Below are 6,167 nucleotides of genomic sequence, written 5' to 3' on the forward strand. Positions count from 1 at the left end.
AGTTGCGTACCAAGCACGAGGGGCCTGATGTAGCCCATACAGTGCTTTACTTAGCTTGTACACGTGATCAGGAAAGTCTGGGTCAGGAAAACCCGTAGGTTGTTCAACGTACACAACCTCATCGACTTTACCGCTAAGAAACGCACTCTTCACGTCTAACTGGAAAACCTTCATCTCCTTGTGTGCAGCAAATGCCAAAAACAGTCGAATCGCTTCCAATCTCACCACAGGAGCAAACACTTCATTGTAGTCGATCCCCTCTTGCTGATTAAAACCCTTTACAACCAGCCTCGCCTTGTTCCTGATAATTATCCCTTTTTCATCTCTCTTGCATTTGAAAACCCATTTTGTGCCAATCGCATGCACATTTTTCGGTTTTACAACCAAATTCCATACCTCCATCTTCTTGAACTGGGCTAACTCTTCTTGCATGGCTTCGACCCACGAACTGTCCTTGAGAGCCATTTGATAGTTCTTTAGTTCAATCTGGCAAATGAAGCAGGTGTACAAGCATTCGTTAATGATGCCTGTATCTTTAATGCTTGTGTAAACACAGGTGTGCTCATTCAAGCTTTGTCTTGTTTGTACACCGTCGGACAGATCACCTATCAAGTTCTCCAAAGGGTGATTTTTGTGAACTCTCGTAGTCGGAACCAAACTGACTTGCAGATTGTCTTCCAGGTTCGAAGGTAGCTCATCAATGGGTGATTGTTGTTGAGAGTGAAACGGATTGAAGAATTCCTCTTCTGTAGAGGCAGCAGGGGTATCGATAGCATTTGACGAGGAAGGTTGACATTCATCGTACAGCGGTCTTTGCACAACATTTTCTTCCTCATCATAAAGTATCTTCGTAGCTATTCTCTCATCAACTTCTGCACAATCCAAGTAAGGCATGTTAAAAGATTTAAAAAACCTATCATAGTCGAAAGCCCCAGCGGGTCCCGTGCTTGGTTTTGGTGATTTGTAACTTGTGATATCAGTGTTACACACCACCTCAACCTTGCTGGTCGATGTATTAAAGACTCGTCTGTTGGGAGTCCCAACAACATATCCAACTAAAATACCTTCGTCGGCTATTTCACCAAATTTTGAGTTCGTCTTTAATATCGAACACGGGGACCCGAATGGTTCGAGACCACTCAAGTTAGGCTTTCTCCCATGCATAAGTTCATAACATGTTTTATTCAATATTTTAACAGTTAAAACTCTATTAAGGATATAACAGGCTGTAGCAACAGCTTCAGCCCAGAACACCACAGGAAGTTTCGAATCAGCCAGCATAGTTCTGGCTCCTTCAATTAGCGTTCTGTTCTTCCTCTCTGCCACCCCATTTTGTTGCGGAGTATACGGAGCGCTGTACTGGTGGTCTATCCCTTTCTGTAAGCAGAAAATCTCCATCTGATAGTTTTTGAACTCTGTCCCATTGTCACTCCTGATGTATTTAACCTTTTTCCCCATAATATTCTCAACCTTGGTAATCAAATTTATTACCATCTGCACCGTTTCATCATTTGTCTTCAGGAAATATACCCAAGAATATCGAGAGAAATCATCAGTGATCACCAAACAGTATGATGTTCCACCTTGGCTTTTTACATTCACGAGACCGAAGAGATCCATGTGAAGTAGGTCTAGGGTACTGACTATTGAATTAACCTTCTTGGTGTGATGGGATTTCTTGTGTTGCTTTCCCTTTTTACACGATAAGCATTGGTCTTCAAAGTTGAAATTTTTCAAGGGAACACCCAGCACCAACCCATTCTTGACAATGTAGTTCATTTTCCGAAGATGAATATGCCCCATTCTTCGATGCCATAACTCGGACTCCGATTCAGATGCTTTTGACAGAAGACAAGATTCTTCTGTTGCCATCTCAGTCGACCTCATATCCATAACATACGTATTCTTTTCCCTTGGAGCCTTCATTACTATCCAATCCTCTGGTATCTTGAAACCAGGATACAGTACGATCGCTTCATTCTTGGTAAAGTGCACAGTGTAATCTTTGTCACAGATCTGCGATACACTCAGCAGATTATGCTTCAGTTCTTCAACGAAATTCACTTTCTCTAACGTCATTTTACCATCAGTCACCGTCCCAATTCCAGTAATCCTTCCACCACTCTCTCCAGCAAAACTTACTCTTCCTCCCTGAACAGGTTTCCATTCGTGTAACAAATTCTTATTACCCGTCATGTGCCGGGAACAGCCGCTATCCACAACCCATAGATTGTTTGCAGCCCTGTTCAACTGTTCCTGCACGATTAAAGCAGAGGATTAAAATCTGGGGACCCAAGACCTATTGGTCTTGGGTCGATACATCCCGTACTTTGGCTGTCCAAAGTTAGTATTAGAATGATTTCTGTAAGTCCTAAATGGATACCTTCTTGTAGATTGACTATGAGGCCATCCAAACCATCGTGAATTAAATGATTTATTACTAAAGATTTGGTTGTTAACAGGGAAAAACTGAGATCGATTTCTTTGAAAACCTGGATTAGTCGAATGTCTGAACTTTGATGAGTTTTCATTTTTACCATTATAGTACTTACTGTTAGTTCTATTCTCAGTTTTCGAAGACCTCATACCTCTGAATCTCTGCTTCAGAGGGCAATCAGCAATCAGGTGTCCTAATTGATTGCATCTGAAACAACTCCTGTGTTCAACTTTCGTATCAACAGTTGTTTTAGATGTTGAGGCTGCATTACTGCCCGTTTGTCTAACATATGGTGGGACATACGGGTTTAGTGGAGAATTCTTTTCATTTGGTTTATGTTCCTCTCCACGTTTTGGTAACACTGCCTCTTGTTTTGTCTCACTCGACTCGGATGACTTGTCCGAATTTGATGAGACAAACCTAGGAACAGAAATCTTAACACTTGAAACAGGTGTACTCGTTTTGCCTTTACTAACTTCTGGATCTTTAATCGTAACCTTAACAGGAACTGTCTGGCCAATTTCAATATCAACAGATTTCTGATTACTAGGATCATAAGTATAGTTATGATTATAAGGTGGTGGAACTTCATTATATCCAATTCCTCCCCTTTTAACTGGGGAACGTTGATCACTTACAAGGTGATCAAGTATAGCAGAGGAATTTCTAAATTGCTCAAGCTTTCTGTTTAGTTCCACCACTTTCACCTGGTGATCAGCTATCTGTTTATCCCTTTCAGCTATTAGTTTGGTTTTCTCTTCTAACACTTCATAGCTAAGATCAATTACTTGTATTTTTTCAGCTAGACTGGCTTTAAGACTTCTGATATCTTTTTCACTAGCTTTTATTTTTACCTTGTAACTGTTTTCTCTAGTTTTAGTGTAATGATGATCTTCTTTTAATGTTTTAAATTGAGCATCCAAACTAACAAACTGATCAGTTATTGTTGTCAATTGTTCAGACAGATTTTCACATTTCGTGCAAGGGAGTCTAGTACTTACCTCGGAGAGCTGATCTGTCACTTCTGCCATGTAAGCTTGATTTTCTCCAGTCACTTTCTCACTTCCTGCAGTTTTGATGTTCGCCAAATTGGCCTGTTCGAACACTTCCTCAACATGCAGATTCCAATTGTATTCCCCGTTCTGTCTAGATATCATCGCCCTATTCTCACTACTTCCACCACTCTGTTGTGTAGACCTGTTCTGACTGCGTTCTACACGTTCATTTGTGCACTCTTTAGCAAAGTGTCCATTCTGTTGACAGTTATAACACCGCACCTTTGACTTATCAAAGCCTGGTCTTTCACCAACAAACTTTCTACCAGTCTTCTTCATAAACCTTTTAACCCTTCTTACAATCATCGCCATCTGCCACTGCAGATCCATCTCTTCCAGATCATCAGCATCGATCTGATCATAGTCATCGTCTAAAGTTGCAGGATCAACAATCTTGCCTTTAATGTAATTTTCATACGAAGCAATGAAAGATGCATAGAGAGCAAACTGCTGTTCAGCAGATTTAACACTCATGGGTATCTGAGAGTAGTTGTTGTTCGGAACACTTGAAGAGAAACTACCCTTGGTTGCTTGAGGTTTAGAAGCATTTATTCCACCAGCTACAAAACACACATCACCATCCATGTTGAGAGTTACATGACCTTCATGTGTTGAGTTAGCGCCCGAGTCTCCCTTAGAGTAGTAAGCAGATGATTCAGACTTCGAACTTGAACTTGATTTAACTTTCGCACCATACATTCCCGGATCCTGAACCTGATCAGTTGGTGTCTCTTTTCGAACCATGTTAAGTTCAAAAGTTCGTAGTTTGTTGACTGCTGCTTCCAAGTCATAGTCGGCAAACTCTTTATCATCTCTCATCAAGACAGTGTACATCTCCCATTTCGGTGGGAGAGCATCAAGGAGTTTTTCCACGATCTCCTCTTCTTTGTAAGCAATGGAATAATTGTTGAGTTCGGTCATCAAGTGATAATATCTCGTGATGATATCATCAAGTGATTCATTCTTCAAATACTTGAACACCGAGAATTGGGTTTTGAGTAGTTTAATCTTGGATGCACGAATCCCCAAATTGCCTTCAAATCGGTTTTCAAGTGCTTCCCATAGCTCTCTAGCAGTTTTATATTTCCTGAAGGTGTGAAGAATCTCTTGTGGAAAAGCCATTGTTATCGCAGCATGAGCTTTGCTTTCAGCCTCATACATCTTCTTTTCTTCATCTTCCATCTTATTGTATTTCTTAATATGTTCACGACCCTCATACAAAGCAGTTGGTGGAATGTATCCATCTTGAATGCACACCCACATCTTAGCATCTTGATATTTAACATACTGCTCAAACCGATCTTTCCACGCCACAAAATCGGTTCCCTTAAGCATCTTCGGTGCCTTAGTAGCTGAACCCGCTTCCACTTCCATCTTTACCAGTTCCGTAATATTTATAGAAGTCATCTTCACGAAACGAAAACACAATAGAACCCCGAAAAATAAAAATTTTATTCTTAACAGTACTGTAGGCGAAGTTAAAGTTAACTTCGCTTAAGTCTTAACTTCGCTTGAATTCTTGACTTCGCACTCCCTTTTTAAATTCGCCTGATTTGGCGAAGTTGTGGATAACTTCGCTTTAGTTAAGCGAACTTGTGAGGTAGGCGAAGTTGTGGATAACTTCGCTTAACCTTATATCTTCGCCTAAACCCTACAAACAGTAGCGGCAACTTCGCCTGATGAACACGATGATTTTGCAGGTTTGATTTTGACGTTTTGCAAGGTATGCGAAGGTGTAATGGGTTGTTTTTGATGGTGGGAGGTGAGTAGGACACAAAAACTCGGTAAACTCGTCCCGCGAATAGTCGAACGGAACGATTTCTACACCCGCGTGATAATACCGAACCACACAATTACGAGCAAAAGCTCTGATACCAATTGTAGGTTCCCAGCCGGATCTACACGGAATATCTCGTTCTACGTAGGTGCGGAATCCCTACGTAAGACGATACGAGCGTAGAAGACGATACACGTTAACACGATCAAACACACGTTACAATAAACAAAGACACGTTGTATTGCAACTGGAAACATGTGATTCACTGATCACCGATTACACAAACTCTAAACAACTCGTAGACTAAAAACTCAAAACTTGTACAATTGACAAACTCAGCCGTAACCTAAACACTTATAAAGCACGACAACTTCGCCTAACATGTTTAGGCGAAGTTGTCACTAACTTCGCTTGGTTCACAAGTTCGCCTATATCAGCGAACTTGTGAGCTAACTTCTCTTAAAACAAAATACAAATCCAACTAACTCGATTACAGACACTAGACACTGAACTACTGACATCATGTAACAACAGTATGTGGCATTTGCTAGGAATTCTGGGGGCATGATCACACAAGAGGGTGAAGTTTCAAATGGTCACATTACTTTTGAGAAAGTAAATTATTGTGACAAGGTGGATCATAACTTATTAAGTGTGTCACAGATTTGCGATAAAAAGTACACAACAATATTTACTGACAAAGAATGTCTTATCTTGAAACCGGGTTACGTTATTCCCGAGGACATGGTTGTCATGCGATCACCACGATCGAATGATATTTATGTCTTAAACATGAGCTCTAAAGTATCCACATCGATCGAAACATGTTTTGTCTCGAAAGCAACCGAGAAAGATTCAATTCTATGGCATCGTAGAATGGGTCACATACATGTTAGAA

Source organism: Bidens hawaiensis, unplaced genomic scaffold (assembly GCF_021521415.1).
Source record: "Bidens hawaiensis isolate Kalapana, Puna unplaced genomic scaffold, B.hawaiensis_p1.1 tig00022890_1, whole genome shotgun sequence".
In the NCBI taxonomy this organism is placed as follows: domain Eukaryota; kingdom Viridiplantae; phylum Streptophyta; class Magnoliopsida; order Asterales; family Asteraceae; genus Bidens; species Bidens hawaiensis.